Source organism: Orcinus orca, chromosome 13 (genome assembly GCF_937001465.1).
Source record: "Orcinus orca chromosome 13, mOrcOrc1.1, whole genome shotgun sequence".
Taxonomy (NCBI): Eukaryota; Metazoa; Chordata; class Mammalia; order Artiodactyla; family Delphinidae; genus Orcinus; species Orcinus orca.
The window spans coordinates 37,590,739-37,614,740 of NC_064571.1; positions in this window are offsets into that span (position 1 = coordinate 37,590,739).

Below are 24,002 nucleotides of genomic sequence, written 5' to 3' on the forward strand. Positions count from 1 at the left end.
GATTGAGAGGACAAGAACCCAGAGTGGTGGACTTCTGTTTGACTGTCATGATAAAGCCCTTTCTACCTCAAGAGAGAAAGAACAAGATGTGTTGATAGAAGAGTGAATGGTTCATTCTGGGTAGGGTATTTGGAAGCTGTGCGTGGCAAGGCTGGAAAGGCAGACTTGCGTTTGACCACAGGCTGACTTGGGCCAGGTTCAGGAGTTTGGAATTCATCCCGTGCTAGCCTTTCCCAAAGGCTTTCTTAGAACCCTAGAGCAATGAGATGTTTCGCAAAAGAAAGGTTCCATGGTCAGATAAATTTGGGAACTATACATATATCTCTCCTTGAACATTCACAATGTATAATTGTTTATTAAAGGCTGAGAAGTTCTGCTTTAAAGGAACAGGACTCCTCCCACCCTCCTTCCGTCATAACACCGGATAGCAGGAAGGTGCTGCCGGGGCAGTGGGGAGCCATTGGAGTTCTTGAAAAGAATAATGTAAGCAGATGCTTTAGAAACATTTCTGAAAGCAATGTACAACCTGGATCAATATTTGGGGAAGAGGGTGCTTCAAGAAAAAACTAGAGGCAAGGAATCAGTAAGTCAGGCACTCCTCAACCTGTCTACATATCAGAATCACTTGGAGATTAAAAAGAAATTCCCAACTTTATTGTACTTCGAAGGGTTCTGATTCAGTAGGTGTGCCTTGGGCCTGGGAATATGTGTGTATATGTACTTGTGATGCAAAAACTAGTGAATTTATGAGTCCAAACAAATTGTGAGGATTATGACAGTCCAGTTGAAAGTTTATGAGACCAGCACTTGGAGAGAGGCAGTGGGAATAGGAAAGGTGGGGAAGGATGCAATAAGCAAAGTGAGGCCAGAATCTACGTGCCTTGGCAAGTGATGGAATGTGAGGGAGGAACAGGGAGGAATTCAAAGAGGTTTTACACCTGGGTCACTGGGGAGAATGATGGTATCATAATGGAGGTTGAAGGTTAGGGGGTAAGAAAGTACTTTGAAGGTAGAGGATGCTCTGGTCTTGGATGTGTTTAGGTTGAGACGCCAACATATGTGAAGGCCTACCAGGCAGTTGGAAATTCAGGTTTCAAATGCAAGAGAACGAAGGGGTCTGGATCTACAGAGAGATGGAGTTACAGCTCTAGGGATAGTTCAGTGTTCTAAGGGATGAAGTCTAAAGAGGGGGAAAGCCAAGAATAGAACTGTGGAAATGCCTTCATTCCAGGCTCATGCTCTTGGGATTCAACAGGGATGGTCAGAGGAGAACAGTCAAGAACTGTACTATGAAAGTAGGGGAAGAAAGCCTGTAGAAGGGTGCATTGGGTCAGGGGCCAGATCTTATAGCAAACAGTGCTACTGCAGGCTTTATGGCTGACTCTCTGCTCCACTTCTTATTTTCATGGTGTTCTTGAGCCAGTTTACTTAACCTCTCAGGGCCTCAGTTTCCTCATGTATGAAATGAGGATTACATTGCATCCATGCTATAGGTAAGTGCCAAATGTAATACCATGTAGTATGGTATATAATGGTGTATAATAGAGTATATTATATTACTGCAATACATACTATATTGTATATATATTATTATCTTAGTGAGGTATCCTTTGACCCCTTAAAAATTATATAGACAAAATCAGTGAAATGAAGAAATACTCAACCATAATTCTATCATCTTAAAAATCAATTCTTTTTATTTTAATGGTTCCATTTTAGTCCTTGATCACATGTATTTATCATTTTACATAGTTATAGCATCATTACAGTTTTGAAGTATGCTTTTGAACTTAGCATTATACCCTAAGAATTTCCTCTCATTTTTAATTTTCTTATCATTAATTTTCTTAATTATCATTTTCTTTACTCAACAGTTTTTCAATCAGTAGACATCTAAGTCATTTCCAATCTTGTTTTCTGCTTTATTTTAAATAATTATCTAAGTAACTTAAACATTAATATAGCCCTTTAATTTTTATAAATTATCTCCTCTTAGATGAACTATCAGTGGCAGAATTATTGTGTCAAAGGGTATGAACAGTGAATGATTTTCAAAATATGTTGCTGAGTGGCTTTGTAAGAGTTGTATCAATTAACACAGTTTCCAGGGGTTATACCTGTTAACAAAGTATGAGTGTACCAGTCCCTGCATCCTCACCAGAACTAGTAATCTCATTATCTTTTATATTTTTGCCAGCATAATGGGAATTGACCAGCAGAAAACAAAGTTCATTGTTGCTTATTGTTTTGATAACAATTGAGGCTAAATATTGAATATTTTCCACATGCTCATTTTACTAATTGTACCTCCTCTCATAGAGAAATCCTGTTGATACTTGTTTAAAGGTAAACTTGTTGATCACACATTTGTTCACTTTCTAAAATGAAAAGCTTATAGAAGTCGCCCTTGGAATGTTGAAAGAAAACACAGAATTGGGTAGGATATTATGTCAGTCAAGGTTTTACTCTTCAGCATGGTCAGGAGTGCTTAATAAAGGGGATATTTTCAAAGGTGTGATGTGCCAAGGGAAGCTAACAGGGCATGGTGTAGTACCCAGGACTAGCAACAATGGCACCGTTTCTAGGGGGGACCCAGATAGAACCCAGAGACCGCTGTAGGAAATGGCTGCCTGCCAGCTGTAGAGCTATGACCTTTCAAAGGGAGACACAGTCAATCCATGGTGACCCAGCAGAAAGGGAACAGGAAATGAATAGCCTGACCTTGATGAGTTCTACTCACTCTCTGATTTCCTGGGGTGCTTCCCACTGACCCAGTCCAACAGCCAGAGGTTAGTTAATGCAATCCGTAAAGGTCAATCTCCTGAAGCCCTCAGCAGGATGAGAAAGAGAGGTGAATGGATATGGAAGGACAAATGGAAAATATTCAGCATAGGTATTATGGCATTAAGATATTTTAGAGTGGCCGGTAATATGAGCCTTCACAAATAGATGCAAGACGATGGATCTGAGGTCTGACTTAATTCAACTTTTGAATGTTATTAAAAATCATTTAATTTACATAATTAAGCCTTCAAATGGAAACAAAACAGAATGTTAATGCCATTACTTGATTTGTTTTTAAGGAATCTGGATAGGAGAATTTATGCTTCACTTGAAGGAAGTTTTATTAAACCAGAGTTTCAGAAACAAGTAAGAAAGAAGCATTCTAAATCATAGAAGTCAGTAAGAAAGCAAAAGGATAAGCAAAGGGGAAACAGTCCAGGAATGTTAAGAATGAAAGGGATTATATTGAGTCTACCAAAAACTTTTTGATTCAGTAGGTTGATGGGTCCTGGAACTTTGTAATTGTAACAAGGGCTCCAGCTCATTCTGATGGAGCCAGTAGACTGTCGTTTAGAGCAGCTGGACAACAAAAGCTTTAGAAAAAAGCTTCAAAATCTACAACCTCACAGATGTTAGTGGAATCGATCCAAATGGAAATGGAAAACTTGAAAATGATAAAACAACTCACGGGCAACAGGGATTTCCTTGCATTAAAAGCCAGCGCTTGGACCCACAAGTGTATATGACAGTTAATAACAGTGATGGTTCTAACATTAAGCACTTCCTACAGGCCAAACCCTTCTGACAAGTATTTAACATTAATTTTCTCCCTGAATCCTCTTAACCTCATGAGGTACTATTAGTATATACATTTCATAGATGAGGAAATATAGGCTTATGAAGACTAAGCGTAAACCAGAGGACACACCACTGTCACTCCTCAGGCCCTGAGGTGCCTAGCCTGTTTGCCTTCTTCTCTCTACCTTTCAGAGTTTTCTCATGTTTGGTTTACATATAATATCCAGAGTTTTTAGAAGTACCTAGTGGGAGGAATAGAGAACAGTATGTCTACTCCGTTTCCCTGGAGGCAAAAGTACTTTAAAATATGTTTTAAATAAAAAGGGTCATCATATTTCCCTCCAGCAGAATTACTATTCTCATGCTTCCGTAACTCCCCAGTCTTTGGCCATATATAAAAGTACTTGTGTAAAGTTATAATCACAGTTTCTAGCATTATGGTGGAGCAGTTAAGACCTTGGACTCTGGAGACTAAGATACTTGGGCCTGAGTCCCAGCTCCACAACTTACTAACTATGGGTTCTTGGATAAAGACCACATGGGGAGCCTGGACTTCTACCTCCACCTAGTTATAATTAGGTACCCATCCCCCTCCTTGCTGGGGTGGTATCAGAGGAGGCCTAGAGAAGAGTCAGGACTTTCACCATCACACAGCAGTGATGAGGCCATCGCCACCACAGTGTCAGTGATGACCATGTGAGGACCTGGAACTCCCACCCCTGCCCAGCAGTAACAAAGAACACCGCCCTCCCTTTTCACTGGCTGAGTGAGGGAACCTGGACTTCTACCTCCACCCAGGAGTCATGAGATGGCATTCCTCTCTCACCTGCTAGAGTTGTGTCAGAGAAAGCTGGCTAAAACAGGTTTAAATGAGATCCAGTCTCATAACATAATATGAACACGTCTAAGATTCAATCAGAAACCACTCATCGTACCAAGAACCAGGGAGATCTCAAACTGAATGAACATAGATGTCAACACTGGGATGACAGTGATTTTTAGAATTATCTGACAAAGATTTTAAGCAGCCATGATAAAATGTATTTCAACAGCAATTATGAACACCCTTGAAAAAGTGAAAAAAAAAAAAAAAGAAAACCTCAGCAAAGAAATAGAAAGTCTCAGAAAAGAAATAGAAGCATACAAAGAAGAAACAAATGAACTGAAAAGTACAAAATGAAAACAAAAAACTCACTGAGTGCACTCAACAGCAGAATGGAAGAGACAGAGGAAAGAATCAGTGAATTGAAAGAGAGAACAATAGACATTACCCAGTCTGAATGACAGAGAGAAATAGACTGGAAGGAAAAAAATTAATAATGCAAGAAAAGGAAATAAAAGGCATATGGATCAGTAAAGAAGAAATAAAACTGTCCCTATTTGCAAATAACACGAGTGACTGTGTAGAACATCCCAAGGAATCTATACAAAAAAACCTTCCCAGAAGCAGTAAGTTCAGCAAGGTCACAGAATACAAGATGCACATGATACAAGATGCAAAACAACATGCAAAAATAGATTGTATTTCTATATGAAATATAAGAACCATGGTCACTGAAATTAAAAATACAATATTATTTATAATTGCTCAAAAAAAGAGAAATGCTTAAGTGTAAACCTGATACGATACATTCAGGACTTTGTAGTGAAAACTACATAGCACTGATGAAAGATATCAAAGAATATCTAAATTAATGGAAACATGCCATCTTCCACGGATGAGAAGATTCAACAAAGTAAAGATGTAAATTCTCCCCAAACTGGATACAGGCTCGGCGCGACTCCTATCAAAATCTCAAAAGGAGCTTTTATAGATACAGCAAGAATATTCTAAATTTTAGATCAGAAGGCAAAGGAACTAGAATAGCTAAAATAATCTTGAAAAAGAAGAATTAAGTAGGAGGACTCAGTCTGCCTGATTTCAAGATTTATTATATAGCTACAGTAATCAAGACTATGTGATAATGGTGAAGGAACAGAACAGAGAACCCAGAAATAAGCCCACACAAATATGTCCAACTTATTTTGGAGAAAGGTACAAAAGCAGTTCAATGATGGAAAGATAGACTTTTCAACAAATGGTGCTGTAGCAATTGGACATCCATAGGCTAAAAAAACTGAACCTTGACTTAAGTTGCACATCTTTTACAAAAATTAACTTAAAATGGATCATGGATTTAAAAGTAAAATATAAAACCATAAAACTTTTAGAAAGAAACATAGGGTAAAATCTTCCGGATCTTGGGCTAAGTAGAGAGTTCTTAGACTTGTCACTAAAAGCACAATTCATAAGAGTAAAAATTGATAAATTGGACTTCATCAAAATTAATTTTTGTTCTGCAAAAGGCCCTGGGAAGAGGGTGAAAAGACACATTACAGAGTGGGAGAAAAAATTTGCAAACCACATATCTGACAAAGGACTAATATCTAGAATATATAATGGGCTCTTGAAACTCAATAATAAAAAAACAGAGAATCCAATTAGAAAATGGGTAAAAGACATGAAGAGACATTTCACTGAGGAAGACATACAGATGGCAAATAAACATCTGAAAATATGTTCAGTATCAGTAGCCATCAGGGGAAGGCAAATTAAAACCGCTGTGAGACATCACTACACACCTATCAGAATGGCTAAAATAAAAAGTAGTGACAACACTACCAAATGCTGGCAAGGATATGAAAAAACTGGGTCCCTTGCTCATTGCTGGTGGGAAAGTCGATTGGCATAGCCACTCCAGAGAACAGTTTGGTGGTTTCTTAAAAAAATGACATGCAGCTACCATACAATCCAGCAACTATACTCCTGGGCATTTATCCCAGAGAAATCAAGACATGTTCACACAAAAACCTGCATATGAATGTGTAAAACAGCTATATTTTATGTAAATGCATGTTCAAGTCCCCTGGACTAATCTCTTTTTAATACAATTGACACCTCTTATATAGAAATTCTGGAGTCACTACTTCTGCCTTTGTAGGCTGAAAGAGAGAGAAAAATATATAAAATAAAACCAAGTGAAGACTTCCGGGAAGATGGCGGAAGAGTAAGACTCGGAGATCACCTTCCTCCCCACAGATACACCAGAAATACATCTACGCGTGGAACAACTCCTACGGAGCACCTACTGAACGCTGGCAGAAGACCTCAGACCTCCCAAAAGGCAAGGAACCCCCCACGTACCTGGTTAGGGCAAAAGAAAAAAATAAACAGAGACAAAAGGATAGGGACGGGTCCTGCACCAGCGGGAGGGAGCTGTGAAGGAGGAAAAGTGTCCACACACTAGGAAGCCCCTTCGCGGGCGGAGACTGCCGGTGGCGGAGTGGGGGAGCTTCGGAGGCGGAGACTGCGGGTGGCGGAGACTGCGGGTGGCGGAGACTGCGGGTGGCGGAGACTGCGGGTGGCGGAGTGGGGGAGCTTCGGAGCCGCGGAGGAGAGCACAGCAACAGGGGTGCGGAGGGCAAAGCGGAGAGATTCCAGCGCAGAGGATCGGGGCCGACCGGCACTCACCAGCCGAGAGGCTTGTCTGCTCAGCCGCCGGGGCGCGCGGGGCTGGGAGCTGAGGCTCCGGCTTCTGTTGGAGCGCCGGGAGAGGACTGAGGTTGGCGGCGTGAACACAGCCTGCAGGGTGTTAGTGCACCGCGGCTAGCCGGGAGGGAGTCCGGGGAAAAGTCTGGACCTGCCGAAGAGGCAGGAGACTTTTTCTTCCCTCTTTGTTTCCTGGTGCACGAGGAGAGGGGATTAAGAATGCTGCTTGGGAGAGCTCCAGAGACGGGCGCCGGCCGCGGAAGTGCGGAGCCCAGAGACAGACATGGGCCGCTAGGGCTGCTGCTGCCGCCACCAAGAAGCCTGTGTGCGAACACAGGTCACTATCCACACCCCCTTCCGGGGAGCCTGTGCAGCCCGCCACTGCCGGGGTCCCGGGATCCAGGGACAACACCCCCGGGAGAACGCACGGCGCGCCTCAGGCTAGCAGCGTCACGCCGGCCTCTGCCGCCCGCAGGCCCGCCCCGCACTCCGTGACCCTCCCTACCCCCGGCCTGACTGAGCCAGAGCCTCCGAATCAGCGGCTCCTTTAACCCCGTCCTGTCTGAGCAAAGAACAGACGCCCTCCGGCAACCTACACGCACAGGCGGGGCCAAATCCAAAGCTGAGACCCTGGGAGCTGTGAGAACAAAGAAGAGAAAGGGAAATCTCTCCCAGCAGCCTCAAAAGCAGCGGATTAAAGCTCCACAATCAACTTGATGTACCCTGCATCTATGGAATACATGAATAGACAATGAATCATCCCAAATTAAGGAGCGGTGTGGATGAAAGGCTCTTGGTGCTGCAGCCAGGAGTTAGTGCTGTACCTCTGAGGTGGGAGAGCCAACTTCAGGACACTGGCCCACAAGAGGCCTCCCAGCTGCACATAATATCAAACAGCGAAAATCTCCCAGAGATCTCCATCTCAATGCCAGCACCCAGCTTCACTCAACGACCAGCAAGCTACAGTGCTGGACATCCTATGCCAAACAACTAGCAAGACAGGAACACAACCCCACCCATTAGCAGAGAGGCTGCCCAAAATCATAATAAGTCTACAGACACCCCAAAACACACCACCAGACGTGGACCTGCCCACCAGAAAGACAAGATCCAGCCTCATCCACCAGAACACAGGAACTAGTACCCTCCACCAGGAAGCCTACACAACCCACTGAACCAACCTTAGCCACCGGGGACAGACACCAAAAACAACAGGAACTACGAACCTTCAGCCTGCAAAAAGGAGACCCCAAACACAGTAAGATAAGCAAAATGAAAAGACAGAAAAACACACAGCAGATGAAGGAGCAAGATAAAAACCCACCAGACCTAACAAATGAAGAGGAAATAGGCAGTCTACCTGAAAAAGAATTCAGAATAATGATAGTAAAGATGATCCAAAATCTTGGAAATAGAATAGACAAAATGCAAGAATCAGTTAACAAGGACCTAGAAGAACTAAAGATGAAACAAACAATGATGAACAACACAATAAATGAAATGAAAAATACTCTAGATGGGATCAATAGCAGAATAACTGAGGCAGAAGAATGGATAAGTGACCTGGAAGATAAAATAGTGGAAATAACTACTGCAGAGCAGAATAAAGAAAAAAGAATGAAAAGAACTGAGGACAGTCTCAGAGACCTCTGGGACAACATTAAACGCACCAACATTCGAATTATAGGGGTTCCAGAAGAAGAAGAGAAAAAGAAAGGGACTGAGAAAATATTTGAAGAGATTATAGTTGAAAACTTCCCTAATATGGGAAAGGAAATAGTTAATCAAGTCCAGGAAGCACAGAGAGTCCCATACAGGATAAATCCAAGGAGCAATATGCCAAGACACATATTAATCACACTGTCAAAAATTAAATACAAAGAAAACATATTAAAAGCAGCAAGGGAAAAACAACAAATAACACACAAGGGAATCCCCATAAGGTTAACAGCTGATCTTTCAGCAGAAACTCTGCAAGCCAGAAGGGAGTGGCAGGACATATTGAAAGTGTTGAAGGAGAAAAACCTGCAACCAAGATTACTCTACCCAGCAAGGATCTCATTCAGATTTGATGGAGAAATTAAAACCTTTACAGACAAGCAAAAGCTGAGAGAGTTCAGCACCACCAAACCAGCTCTACAACAACTGCTAAAGGAACTTCTCTAGGCAAGAAACGCAAAAGAAGGAAAAGACCTGCAATAACGAACCCAAAACATTTAAGAAAATGGGAATGGAAACACACATATCGATAATTACCTTAAATGTAAATGGACTAAATGCTCCCACCAAAAGACACAGATTGGCTGAATGGATACAAAAACAAGACGCATATATTTGCTGTCTACAAGAGACCCACTTCAGACCTAGAGACACATACAGACTGAAAGTAAGGGAATGGAAAAAGGTATTTCATGCAAATGGAAACCAAAAGAAAGCTGGAGTAGCAATTCTCATATCAGACAAAATAGACTTTCAAACAAAGACTATTAGAAGAGACAAAGAAGGACACTACATAATGATCAAGGGATCGATCCAAGAAGAAGATATAACAATTGTAAATATTTATGCACCCAACATAGGAGCACCTCAATACATAAGGCAAATACTGACAGCCATAAAAGGGGAAATCGACAGTAACACATTCATAGTAGGGGACTTTAACACCCCACTTTCACCAGTGGACAGATCATCCAAAATGAAAATAAATAAGGAAACACAAGCTTTAAATGATACATTAAACGAGATGGGCTTAATTGATATTTACAGGACATTCCATCCAAAAACAACAGAATACACATTTTTCTCAAGTGCTCATGGAACATTCTCCAGGATAGATCATATCTTGGGTCACAGATCAAGCCTTGGTAAATTTAAGAAAATTGAAATTGTATCAAGTATCTTTTCCGACCACAACGCTATGAGACTAGATATCAATTACAGGAAAAGATCTGTAAAAAATACAAACACATGGAGGCTAAACAATACACTACTTAATAACGAAGTGATCACTGAAGAAATCAAAGAGGAAATCAAAAAATACCTAGAAACAAATGACCATGGAGACACGATGACTCAAAATCTATGGGATGCAGCAAAAGCAGTTCTAAGAGGGAAGTTTATAGCAATACAATCCTACCTTAAGAAACAGGAAACATCTCGAATAAACAACCTAGCCTTGCACCTAAAGCAATTAGAGAAAGAAGAACAAAAAAACCCCAAAGTTAGCAGAAGGAAAGAAATCATAAAGATCAGATCAGAAATAAATGAAAAAGAAATGAAGGAAATGATAGCAAAGATCAATAAAACTAAAAGCTGGTTCTTTGAAAGGATAAACAAAATTGATAAACCATTAGCCAGACTCATCAAGAAAAAAAGGGAGAAGACTCAAATCAATAGAATTAGAAATGAAAAAGGAGAAGTAACAACTGACACTACAGAAATACAAAAGATCATGAGAGATTACTACAAGCAACTCTATGCCAATAAAATGGACAACCTGGAAGAAATGGACAAATTCTTAGAAAGGCACAACCTGCCAAGACTGAATCAGGAAGAAATAGAAAATATGAACAGACCAATCACAAGCACTGAAATTGAAACTGTGATTAAGAATCTTCCAACAAGCAAAAGCCCAGGACCAGATGGCTTCACAGGCGAATTCTATCAAACATTTAGAGAAGAGCTATCACCTATCCTTCTCAAACTCTTCCAAAATATAGCAGAGGGAGGACCACTCCCCAACTCATTCTACGAGGCCAACATCACCCTGATACCAAAACCAGACAAGGATGTCGCAAAGAAAGAAAACTACAAGCCAATATCACTGATGAACATAGATGCAAAAATCCTCAACAAAATACTAGCAAACAGAATCCAACAGCACATTAAAAGGATCATACACCATGATCAAGTGGGGTTTATCCCAGGAATGCAAGGATTCTTCAATATACACAAATCAATCAACGTGATACACCATATTAACAAATTGAAGGAGAAAAACCGTATGATCATCTCAATAGATGCAGAGAAAGCTTTTGACAAAATTCAACACCCATTTATGATAAAAACCCTGCAGAAAGTAGGCATAGAGGGAACTTTCCTCAACATAATAAAGGCCATATATGACAAACCCACAGCCAACATCGTCTTCAATGATGAAAAACTGAAAGCATTTCCACTAAGATCAGGAACAAGCCAAGGTTGCCCACTCTCACCACTCTTATTCAACATAGTTTTGGAAGTTTTAGCCACAGCAATCAGAGAAGAAAAGGAAATAAAAGGAATCCAAATCGGAAAGGAAGAAGTAAAGCTGTCACTCTTTGCAGATGACATGATACTATACATAGAGAATCCTAAAGATGCTACCAGAAAACTACTAGAGCTAATCAATGAATTTGGTAAAGTAGCAGGATACAAAATTAATGCACAGAAATCTCTGGCATTCCTATACACTAAGGATGAAAAATCTGAAAGTGAAATCAAGAAAACACTCCCATTTACCACTGCAACAAAAAGAATAAAATATGTAGGAATAAACCTACCTAAGGAGACAAAAGACCTGTATGCAGAAAATTATAAGACACTGTGAAAGAAATTAAAGATGATACAAATAGATGGAGAGATATACCATGTTCTTGGATTGGAAGAATCAACATTGTGAAAATGACTCTACTACCCAAAGCAATCTACAGATTCAGTGCAATCCCTATCAAACTACCACTGGCATTTTTCACAGAACTAGAACAAAAAATTTCACAATTTGTATGGAAGCACAAAAGACCCCGAATAGCCAAAGCAATCTTGAGAACGAAAAACGGAGCTGGAGGAATCAGGCTTCCTGACTTCAGACTATACTACAAAGCTACAGTAATCAAGACAGTATGGTACTGGCACAAAAACAGAAATATAGATCAATGGAACAGGAGAGAAAACCCAGAGATAAACCCACGCACATATGGTCACCTTATCTTTGACAAAGGAGGCAGGAATGTACAGTGGAGAAAGGACAGCCTCTTCAATAAGTGGTGCTGGGAAAACTGGACAGCTACATGTAAAAGTATGAGATTAGATCACTCCCTAACACCATACACAAAAATAAGCTCAAAATGGATTAAAGACCTAAATGTAAGGCCAGACACTATCAAACTCTTAGAGGAAAACATAGGCAGGACACTCTATGACATAAATCACAGCAAGGTCCTTTTTGACCCACCTCCTAGAGAAATGGAAATAAAAACAAAAGTAAACAAATGGGACCTAATGAAACTTCAAAGCTTTTGCACAGCAAAGGAAACCATAAAGAAGACCAAAAGACAACCCTCAGAATGGGAGAAAATATTTGCAAATGAAGCAACTGACAAAGGATTAATCTCCAAAATTTATAAGCAGCTCATGCAGCTTAATAACAAAAAAACAAACAACCCAATCCAAAAATGGGCAGAAGACCTAAATAGACATTTCTCCAAAGAAGATATACAGATCTCCAACAAACACATGAAAGAATACTCAACATCACTAATCATTAGAGAAATGCAAATCAAAACTACAATGAGATATCATCTCACACCAGTCAGAATGGCCATCATCAAAAAATCTAGAAACAATAAATGCTGGAGAGGGTGTGGAGAAAAGGGAACCCTCTTACACTGTTGGTGGGAATGTAAATTGATACAACCACTGTGGAGAACAGTATGGAGGTTCCTTAAAATACTACAAATAGAACTACCATATGACCCAGCAATCCCACTAGTGGGCATATACCCTGAGAAAACCATAATTCAAAAAGAGTCATGTACCAAAATGTTCATTGCAGCTCTGTTTACAATAGCCCGGAGATGGAAACAACCTAAGTGTCCATCATTGGATGAATGGATAAAGAAGATGTGGCACATATATACAATGGAATATTACTCAGCCATAAAAAGAAACGAAATTGAGCTATTTGTAATGAGGTGGATAGACCTAGAGTCTGTCATACAGAGTGAAGTAAGTCAGAAAGAAAAAGACAAATACCGTATGCTAACACATATATATGGAATTTAAGAAAAAAAAAAATGTCATGAAGAACATAGGGGTAAGGCAGGAATAAAGATGCAGACCTCCTAGAGAACGGACTTGTGGTTATGGGGAGGGGGAAGGGTGAGCTGTGACAGGGCGAGAGAGAGTCATGGACATATACACACTAACAAACGTAGTAAGGTAGATAGCTAGTGGGAAGCAGGCGCATGGCACAGGGATATTGGCTCGGTGCTTTGTGACAGCCTGGAGGGGTGGGATAGGGAGGGTGGGAGGGAGGGAGACGCAAGAGGGAAGACATATGTGAACATATGTTTATGTATGACTGATTCACTTTGTTATAAAGCAGAAACTAACACACCATTGTAAAGCAATTATACCCCAATAAAGATGTTAAAAAAAAAAAAAAAGATGTGGCACATATATACAATGTAATATTACTCAGCCATAAAAAGAAACGAAATTGAGCTATTTGTAATGAGGTGGATAGACCTAGAGTCTGTCATACAGAGTGAAGTAAGTCAGAAAGAGAGAGACAGATACCATATGCTAACACATATATGTGGAATTTAAGAAAAAAAAATGTCATGAAAAACCTAGGGGTGAAACAGGAATAAAGACACAGACTTACTACTAGAGAATGGACTTGAGGCTATGGGGAGGGGGAAGGGTAAACGGTGACAAAGCGAGAGAGAGGCATGGACATATATACACTACCAAACGTAAGGTAGATAGCTAGTGGGAAGCAACCGCATAGCACAGGGAGATCAGCTCGGTGCTTTGTGACCACCTAGAGGGGTGGGAGGGAGGGAGACGCAAGAGGGAAGAGATATGGGAACATATGTATATATATAACTGATTCATTTTGTTGTGAAGCTGAAACTAACATACCATTGTAAAGCAATTATACTCCAATAAAGATGTTAAAATGAAAAAAAAAAAAAACCAAGTGGTACTTGATTTGAAGACTTGATACTAAGGCCTCCAGGGAAAGGAGAAATTATACACTCTATGAACCCCAAGGAATTACAGTGTTGCTGTTGTAATCATTGCTCTAAATCTGGACACTACTGGACATAATTCAGAGTCCTGAAAAAATAGGTTTTAAAAGTTTAATGAATATTTACTGAGCATGTACTATGTGTGAAGCATGAGATTTCTGCATTAAAATAACCTGTGTACCTAATAATTATCCCCATTTCACAGATGAGCAAATCTGGTGCAGAGAGGTTTAGATTTAGTTACTGCTCTGTGCCAGGCACTTTGATATTCAGCCATTATCTGATTTCATTCTCACAGTTAGTCTTGGTCAAAGTTTCCAACCTCCCGTTTCTCAGGTCTTTGGTCATCATTAAGAAAAGTATAATGGGAATGCTCTGAAATTAGACCCCAAAATTAGGACCATGAATCTTGAAGAGCTCTACATTAAAAAGTACAAAGCAAGGGGTTCTTGAAATATTAATCTTTGTGCTGTTCTTTCTCCCCTTGCATTCTGGGTTCTTCTTTTAGTGGGCTTGTTATAGTAAGAATACAAAAAGAAGAAAATACTGATATTGAGGTTATTATAAACTTCCAAACCAGGGTTTTGCAAATCAAAAGATAGGGCTCCGAGGGCCTAGGTGCACAGAGTTTATGCCATGGTACAGACAAGAAAGGTGAGAAAGGGGAAGCCATCCTTTGCCCAGCCCCCTACTCTCCAGGGAGACTACTCGGGGATCTCCTGCCCTGGAGGGGGAGAGAGCTGAGGTGCCTTGCTACGAGGGCCATCCTGCACCATTTGACTGGGAATATCACTTGTGTGCCAGGCAGGTCTTCTCCTGTTATTATGGGCTGAACTGTGTCCCCCCCTCTCATTCATATGTTGAAGCCCTCAATTTGAAGATAGGGCCTTTAAAGAGGTGATTAAATTAAAATGAGGCCATTAAGGTAGGCCTTAATCCAATCTGACTGGCATCCTTATAAGAAGAGAAAACACAGACACAAAAAGAGATACCAGGCATGTGTGTATACAGAGGAAGGACCATGTGAGGACACAGTGAAGAGGCAGACATCCACAAGCCAAGGAGAGAGGCCCCAGGAGAAACCAGGCCCGCTGACACCTTGATCTTGAACTTCTAGCCTCTAGAACTGTGAGAAAATTAATTTCTGTTGTGTAAGCCACCCAGTTGGGGTATTCTGTTACGGTGGCCCTAGCAGACTAATGCACCTGCTATTTGGCGAGGGTCTCCCATCAACCATGGAAAAGAAGACTTCCCATGGCCAAGACATTTGCTGAGCTCCATCTGCAGCTCGGCAGACTCCTTCAACAACAGCCCGGGGCGCTTGTAAGTCCCCCCCACAACAGAAGGTCCTTGGCCCTGAGAGGGGTGAGGATGATGTGGAGAGGAAGATCCATCAGAGGAACTGAGGTGGGGCCGAACTGGGGTGGGACGGAGTTGCGGGGAGCTTTCCTGGTTCCAGGTGCAGAAGTTCCTCTTGGTGGGCAGAGCTGCGTCTCTATGGAAAATGATTAACCTGATTGTGAAGCAGCCCGAGCTCCTGGGAGACGAGGTTGAGGGGAAATTGGTTTCTTTCTCTCGCTGGGCCCAGGATTCAAAAGTTGACTTGATGCGGACGTGCCTTGTCTAAGCAGACTCAGGGCGGCCGGGAGGAGCCGGTGATGAAATGACCAGTGACTGGCAGGGCTTCTGAGCGGCACCATCCATGGAGAGACCCATGGGTTTGCCTTCCTGAGGCGTCCCAGGATGCCTTGGATAGAGGATCCAATGAGAGGCCGGCCTCCTGGATACATGGTTCAGGGGCTCAGACACTGTCTCTTGGGCCCCAAAGTGAAGGGTGGCATCTGAGTGATGAGAGGTTTCCTGTGGCCTACATTTTCTCACTTTGCTCTGCGCCTCAGCTGCCACAGCATCTTTATCCTTAGAGTTTTGGGATCTGGATTTGGTGCTCAAATTGAAAAATAAATGACGAGACTGCATGTGTTGGGAGCAAAAGGAAGCCCATGGTTTTCTGCATGGGTAATGAGAGGAAGCAACAAATTCCTTCCTTTCTTTTTCTTTAAACTTAAGTCAAAACAACAGTCGCACAGATGAGTGTATGTGTGTGACTGCGGCTGAAGTCTCAATCAGAGTGGATCTTTCTAAAACTCTAGGAGAGGCACAGTGAGGGCTTCCCTAGCACTGAGATGGGAGGAAAAAGCTCCAGCCTCCTACTTCTGGCTAAACCCCATCTTCTTTGCCTATAAAATAGAGGGGTTGGATTAAATGATTGCAAAATATTATAATTCTAGGATTTGTAATTTTACTTAGGTTCTTACAAGTGTTTAAGTCAAACCCTACATATCACTGTGTTTCTCTTTCCAAAGGTTAAATGGCTGTATGTGCGTGTAGTGTGGGTGTAGTGTAGTGTGTATGTGCATCATGTATATGTGCTGTGTGTATGTGGCCTATGTGTGCCACGTGCGTGTGTTGTGTGTACAGTATGTGTGCGTTCGGTGTGTCATGCACTATTTACTCTTGCTGTCCAGAGTGACCCCCCATTTCCCCATCTATGCTAGATTTCCAGATCCTTCAGAAACCCTGTCTCCCACCCCCAGCCAAATAAGCAAGAACACATGTGAAAAGCCTTTCTTATTCCACTGCCTCTTGAGATGCAGCCAAACAGCTGGAATTACATGCTTTTTAGAGAACCAGGGACGTGGCATGGCAATAAAAAATTCAGTTTGTGTTTGAAAACCAAATTCCTTTTCCCAAACCTGAGAGGACAAGAGAGGGTAGAGACTGGGCTACCTCTTGCTGGCAGCTAAGGATGTGTGTGTGTGTGTGTGTGTGTGTGTGTGTGTGTGTGTGTGTGTGTGTGTGTAGGGGGTATCTTACATTTAAATCTCTGTCTTTTCTAGTGTTCCCCCATTTACACGTGTATTTGCATTTCAGGCTCCAATTTAAAAGTCAGCCTCTTCTTTCCTCTGCATCTCTTTCTCTAGTTCTTTTGTTCTTCATGCATCTCTCCAGCCCCCCTGCTTCCTCTTTTGCCTTGGAACAGCATGTCAAGCTCCTTGTGACAGCAGCTCAGTGTTCTTAATCTGCTGTGTGGAGGGGGCCCCAGATTAAAGCAAGGAAGGTTAGAATGGCTTATAATTGCTAGGATGCTGGGCGTCAGAATCTTTAACACCTCCACCTTCCTGGCCACAGAAGGGTTTCCTTTTGATTCTGGGGATGTACAGAGCTGCCAGGGTCCAGCTTGCCATTCCACGTGTGTTCCAGTTCTGTATTGCTGCTTAGCAAGTCACCCCAAATTAAGTGGCTTGAAACAACAATCATTTGTTTTGCTCATGAATCTGGGATTTCAGCATGGCACTTGCTGGGGTAGCTTGAAGGTGAGGGGTGACTCCACAGTTGGGGGTTGGAGTCATCTGAAACTCATTCATTCGCGTGTCTGCTGTTTATTGCTGGCTGTTGGCTGGGACCTTAACTGGGACTGTTGGCTGGAACGCCTTCATGTGGCTTTTCTATGAGACTGGTGTTCTCACAGCTTGGTGGCTGGGTTCCAAGAGAGAATGTCTCAAGAGATAAGGTGGAAGTACATATTATTTTTATGACCTAGTCTCAGAAGTCATTTAGTGTTACTCTGTCATAATCTACTGGCCAAGGCTGTTACAAAATTCTGTCCAAGAGGGGGTGACATAGACCCCACTACACATTAGGAGGAGGGTTCAATGTCATATTGTAAAAACAGCCTGTGGGGTGTGTGTGCATTCGCGCACTCTTGTAGTGTACTATGTACTCTATTGTAGTAATGTAGTGTATATGTGTTAAGTGTATTAAGTGTAGTGAACATGCACTATGTTGTGACAGCTGTGTTTGAAAGTTCAATCTACTACCTCTCTTTCCACATTCACCATCACTTTCTTTGCCACTTATAGTCCTAGTGGTTTAAATTTATAGACAGAGATGGAATTTGTAGTAAGGTTTGTGTAACACATGGATGTTAAAGCTTACACTTTTGCTTGAATCATGTAGTAGGAAGAATGGCCTCGAGATGGACCCCAAGATTCTGCCTCCTGGTGTACACGCCCCTCCCCTTAGGAGTGTGGGGGACCTGTACATATGATGGGATTTTACTGGGGTGATTAGGTTACGTGAGATGGCAAAGGTGAAGGGATTTTGCAGATGTAATTAAGGTCCCTAATCAGTTACTTTGGGTTAATAAAAGGGAGATTGCCCTGGTGGGCATGACATTATTAGGTGAGTCCTTTAAAGGACGGTCAGGTCTTCCCTAAATTAGAGAGAGATTCTCCTGCTGGCTTTGAAAAAGTAAGATGCCATGTTGTGAGAAGGCCATGTGGCTACAATATGAGGGTGGCCTCTAAGAGCTGAGAGCAACCCCAAACAACAGCCAGTAAGAAAACAGGGGCCTCAGTCCTACAACTGCAAGAAAATTCTGCCAACAACCTGAGTGAACTCAGAAGAACTCCAGATGAGAATATAGACCAGCTGACATCTTGAGACCCTGAACAGAGAACCTAGCTACTCCATGTCCAGGCTCCTGACCAACAGAAACTATGAGATGACAAATGTGTGTTGTTTTAAGCCACCAAATTTGTGGTATGTGTTATACAGCAATAGAAAACTCACACGAGGCGTGACCATGAGCTCCACCGGCAAGAAAACGTTATCGAATGGGTAATTGGAGAAACACTCAGCAGATCTAGTAGCGAGACTGTGCACACGCTGTAAGACCCAGCTCAAATGTCACCTCCTGTAAGATCTTCTTGGAGTCTCTTCAGCTAGAAGTAATCTCTTGCATCTGAAATCCTATAGCTTGTTTGTCCCTCTTTTGTGGTACTTCTCATATTCTATTTGTGTGAAACCAGTGAACATGTTTTGACTCCCTGACTGGATTGTAGGGTCCTCCCGATGGAAATTGTGTCCTATTTTTTGGCACCAAGGTACTTAGCATAGTTCTTTGTGTATCAAAAAATGTTCTTGATAATTTATTAGGTAATTTTCTCAGTGATGGAACTTCAACTTCTTTTTGTGGAGGCAGTCTAAGAGTACATTTTGAAATAAGGAAATTCAAGAGATGGTATTCACTATTGTTTTAAGGCTGTTAGTTTAAAATATCAAAACTAGCCAAGCATTCTGGCCGTCACTGCAGTCAGTGAGAATGTTTCTGTCATTTGAGATTCTGAAATTAAGCCTCTGAATGTTCATCCAATAGACTCTGGTTCCCAGGCTCTGAAACTCTCTGCCAAGACAGAATCACAGATCTGAGTAATCTTTATTTTTATCCTGAAAACGGAGAAAAGAACTTCCTAAACCACTGGGACAAGCTGCTGTTCAGCTGTTACCCCTAGAATCAGGACCACTATGTTCATGCAGGTAAGGATGACATTTCTTCTTAGAGCACTAACTACACGTCTATTTAGAGAAACACATAGACTTTAGGTTCTCTTTTGAATTTAGTCTGGGGACACTGAACGCAGAGGAAGAAGAAAGGCCAAAGGACATAAAAAAGTCACGCTTTTCATATAGCAAAACTTCTGTAGCAAAAGAAGCCAACAGTTCCTGGGGGCTGGTTGGTTTGAGCCCCAGAGGTCTCTCATGTCTCAGGGGTGTGAGAACCTGAACACCACAGGGTACTGTTTTTGGCAAGCTTGATTACTAATAACAAAAAGCATTGCCATTAATAGTCTTCCTTGTAGCTCTTATAAAAATAGAATGGTATTACTGTGAGGGTTTCTTTGGGTCAAGTTGTTAGTCAGGTCTACACTTAACGTGCTTGAGGGGAGCACCAGCTGATTACTCTGGGCTCAGGAACACCTTTCGAGGACTTCCAGATCTGGGCCTTATAAAAATAGTGAATAGAAACACTGCATTTGTACTGCTTCTGAGAATTGGTAAAGAGTTTCATATACATTATTCCACTAGGAAAAAGCTGTCCTCTGCTAATAACTTGGTCTACCAGGGGCAGGTGAAGTTCAGGGACCATGATTGTTAAGGCCTCAAATGGCATCCACTTTGTTTGGAAATTAGGAGTGTGTGTCCTGTTCTGGTTGCCAACCTCATGAGGCCCCAGATATCTGGAGCTGACAGATCAGATCACTACTAGTTATCATCAAGGTGGTGTTAAAGGCCTGAGTCAGAACTTAATCACACCAGCTATTCTCTGGTTCACCCTGTGGTTATCCCCATGGTCAGTAATGAAACTGGATATGACAGGTCCAGCTTTTACATTTCATATGGAGGACAAGTAAGCATTTGTGAAATCTACCGGGAATTATTTTGCAAAACTCCTGGTATGGGATCTGTGGTCTATTTGCTGTTTAGACTCTAGATAATCCTTGAGCCTCACTAGGTATTTATCCTTATAAATGGTTGTAAGCTAAAGGTGTTAGGAAAAAAGACCACAGTATTGCGTACAAGCGTGTGAGTGTGTGTGTGTGTGTGTGTGTGTGTGTGTGTGTGTGCATCTGGTGGGAGGTGGGACAGTAAGAAACTAAGAAGAGGGCTTCCCTGGTGGCGCAGTGGTTGGGAGTCCGCCTGCCGATGCAGGGGACACGGGTTCGTGACCCGGTCCGGGAAGATCCCACATGCCGCGGAGCGGCTGGGCCCGTGAGCCATGGCCACTGAGCCTGCGCGTCCGGAGCCTGTGCTCCGTAACGGGAGAGGCCACAACAGTGAGAGGCCCGCGTACCGCAAAAAAAAAAAAAAGAAAAAAAGAAAAGAAACTAAGAAGAGACCTGGCAGCTGCCGCTCCTTTCCCAGTTATATTGGGAGATGTGGGGACCAAGAGGAAAGAGAAAGTGTAGGATTCGAGAAATAAGAAGGTTGGGACACTTGAACTAGCCCCATCCACCTCTGCCTTAGCTTCACTTAGAGAGGTTTTTTAAAACGTAGATATTTAGACCTAGATTTAATGAATTACAATTTCTGGGAGTGGGGCCCAGGAAACTGCATTTCAAACAGACAGGTAATTTTGATGCACTAGTTTGTTTGCAAACCACTGGAATAACAAATAGATTACAAGTAACAGTGTAAAGAGCACTGGATGGGGAGTCAGGGTGCTGTGTTTAAGTTCTGCCACCAGCTTGCTGTGACCTTGTGAAATTCACTTTGCCTCTTTGGGTCTCAGTTTCCTCATCTGTAAAATGGGTGGTGGTCCAAATAAGTGGTAACATTCTATCCAGCACCCACATTATAATTCAAAGACTGTCTATGACACAAATGTCTGAAGCCACTCAGGGGTTCTATGAAGATCACTATGCAGGTGCAGGGAAGCAAGACACTGGGAAAGAGGCACGGGTATGAGAGACAAGTGGGGAGAGAGTCTCATGCAAAGGGCCTCTCCGTTGGGGGAATCCCCGTTTTGCGGGGCTTGACACATGTAATTTGAAGTGTCCTCTTTAAGAAAAAGAATGCAAAATTACCATGAAAATTTAGTATAAAAGCGAATATTTGCTTATCCAGAAAAAAACCATAATATCTTTATTAGTTCGTTGCCTGACATACCTTTATAATACTTTTTTTCCTATAGCTTTGGTCTTCATACATTTTGATTTTCTCTTCATGTGACAATAATTTTACACTATCACTTTATTTGGAGAAAATAGAAAGACAATTGTCTTTAATGTGTTTGAAATTTTTTTCTAAGCTATTGATAGTTTAGCAAAGTTTCTTTCAGCTTCACAACTCATTATTGGTCATGTTGTATACAATGTTAGGATTATAGTCAAATCTGGGAAAACCTTAATCAAGCTTCTTTTGTATTAGAGCTGTAAGAGTTGGAAGAATTTTTCCATGTACTAGCTTCCACCTTTTAATCCTTGTTTTTTCTCCTTTACCTGGATAGTTCTGGTGCTGAGCACTATGGTGCTGGTGCCAGGTTCATAGCACAATGTCCCCTCTGCACCTTCAGGTTGGGACACTGGGTGAGCTGGCAGAGAGGGCTGTCGAGGCCATTCTTACAGTGGGACGGCTCACCATCACTGAACTGCACGTGGAAATGAACACAAACATTCCCTTAAATGCACACCAAGTGTATCTCCAACTTGAATTCTTCTCAGCGAGATCCCCCAAATGCCCATGATCACTCCAGGGCTGCCTGACCTCTGAGGGATGCATGATAGAGGAGGAGGGAGAGTGGAAAGAGACTGTCATCTTAAATTATGGTTGTCAGAAATATATATATTTATATATGTATATTTTATTATTTGTAAGTTATATAGTATATATTTCAGGTGGACCCTGTGACTTGTATATAATATACATACTATATGTATCAATGATATATAATATATATACACACTATATATACAACTGTTATATATCCTACATTAATAATATTATATATTATACTATATACATACACCATATAAATTGGTATACACACATATATATTGCCAATTTTACAAAAATATGTGGGCTGTATTACCCCATTGCTAGGGCCCTTCGAAAGCCATGGAGGAGCCAGTGCAAGGGGAGTCCCCGGATTTTAGAGCTTCGTTAGCTTTACAGTAGATCCACACCTGCTTTGATACTGGGACAGAGACCAGGGTTGATTGTGGGAATCACAGGGCTGAGATATTTCCCCAAGGGTGCGGAGAGTTTTGAAAGGCTTGGGCACATACCTCTAGGGTGAAGTGCTGTGACTCTGACTGCATTGTTGGTATGGAGTTCATCTGTATTCCTTCCCTCTTCTCCTCTCATCCCCCACGTAGGAAGGTTAGTGTCACGCCTGTGCAGGTAGCTGAGCCGACATTCCACAGTTAGTTATCCTCGCTGCCCCGCTCCCCATGAAAAGGTGGAGGTTAATCTTTCAGAGGAGTGGGAAGGAGGATTCTGGGATAAATACGTATCTTGGAAAAGGGCTGAGAAACAGAAGCACTTCCTTGGAGCCCACTTAAAGAGAGCATGGGCAAAGCTAGATTGTCAGCAGAGGATCCTGCAGAGAATATGGTTGGCTGTGTCATGTTAGGAGCAGAGCAGGCAGGAGGCTTTAGCAAAGACATAAGAGGGAACTCTGCTGGGGGATGGAGGAGTGGGATTGGGCAGTGAAGGTGCCTGTCTGGGTGATTGACTTCAAGAGGCAGGAGATAACTGGAGACCTGCCAGAATCCTCAAATATGTGAATACCCAAAAGTATACACTATACACAGTGGAATGTGGACACAAAGACAGTAAAGAACAGTAAAGTCCCCTTGCAATGCGGTTGCTGCACAGTTGGCCAGGTTCACTCACACTAGCTAAGTGACATTCTGGAGCACCAAGCTTCCAGAGGGAGATAGTCACAAGTGAGCCTCATGCAAAGGACACCTGCATCACAGGCATTCTGAAATATGAAGGACTAGTCAAACCCTCATCATTAAATTAATACCCTGAGCCTGCTTTTAAAGTTTTGCTCAGAACTCTGCAGTGGCTTCCTTTTGTAACTAGGGAAGGAGCAGTGTGGGGCAGGGAAGTGTACCTCAGCTGGGGGAAGACTGAGGTAATATACTAGAACCCAAATCCTGGGAACCCCTCTTCGCTGGAGGCTCAACTGGATGCAAGACTGGTGAACGGATAGACACCTTCTTCAGAAGGGATCCTTCTTCAGAATTCTTGCTCTCCTTTGGTTTTCTTCTTATTTTTAAAAATTTCAAATCAGAGAATATAATATATACAGTAAAGTGTTTATAGAGCATTAACCTTATGTGTACAGCTCAATGAATTTTTGTCTACATGTATATGCATGTGCCCACTGCTCAGATCAATATATAGACATTTTCAGCATCCCAGAAAGTAACCCTTGCTCCTTCCTAGTTAATTATCCTTCCTTCACTGTAGAGGTAACTAATATTCTGATTTATATTACCATTGATTAGCTTTTCCTTTTCTTG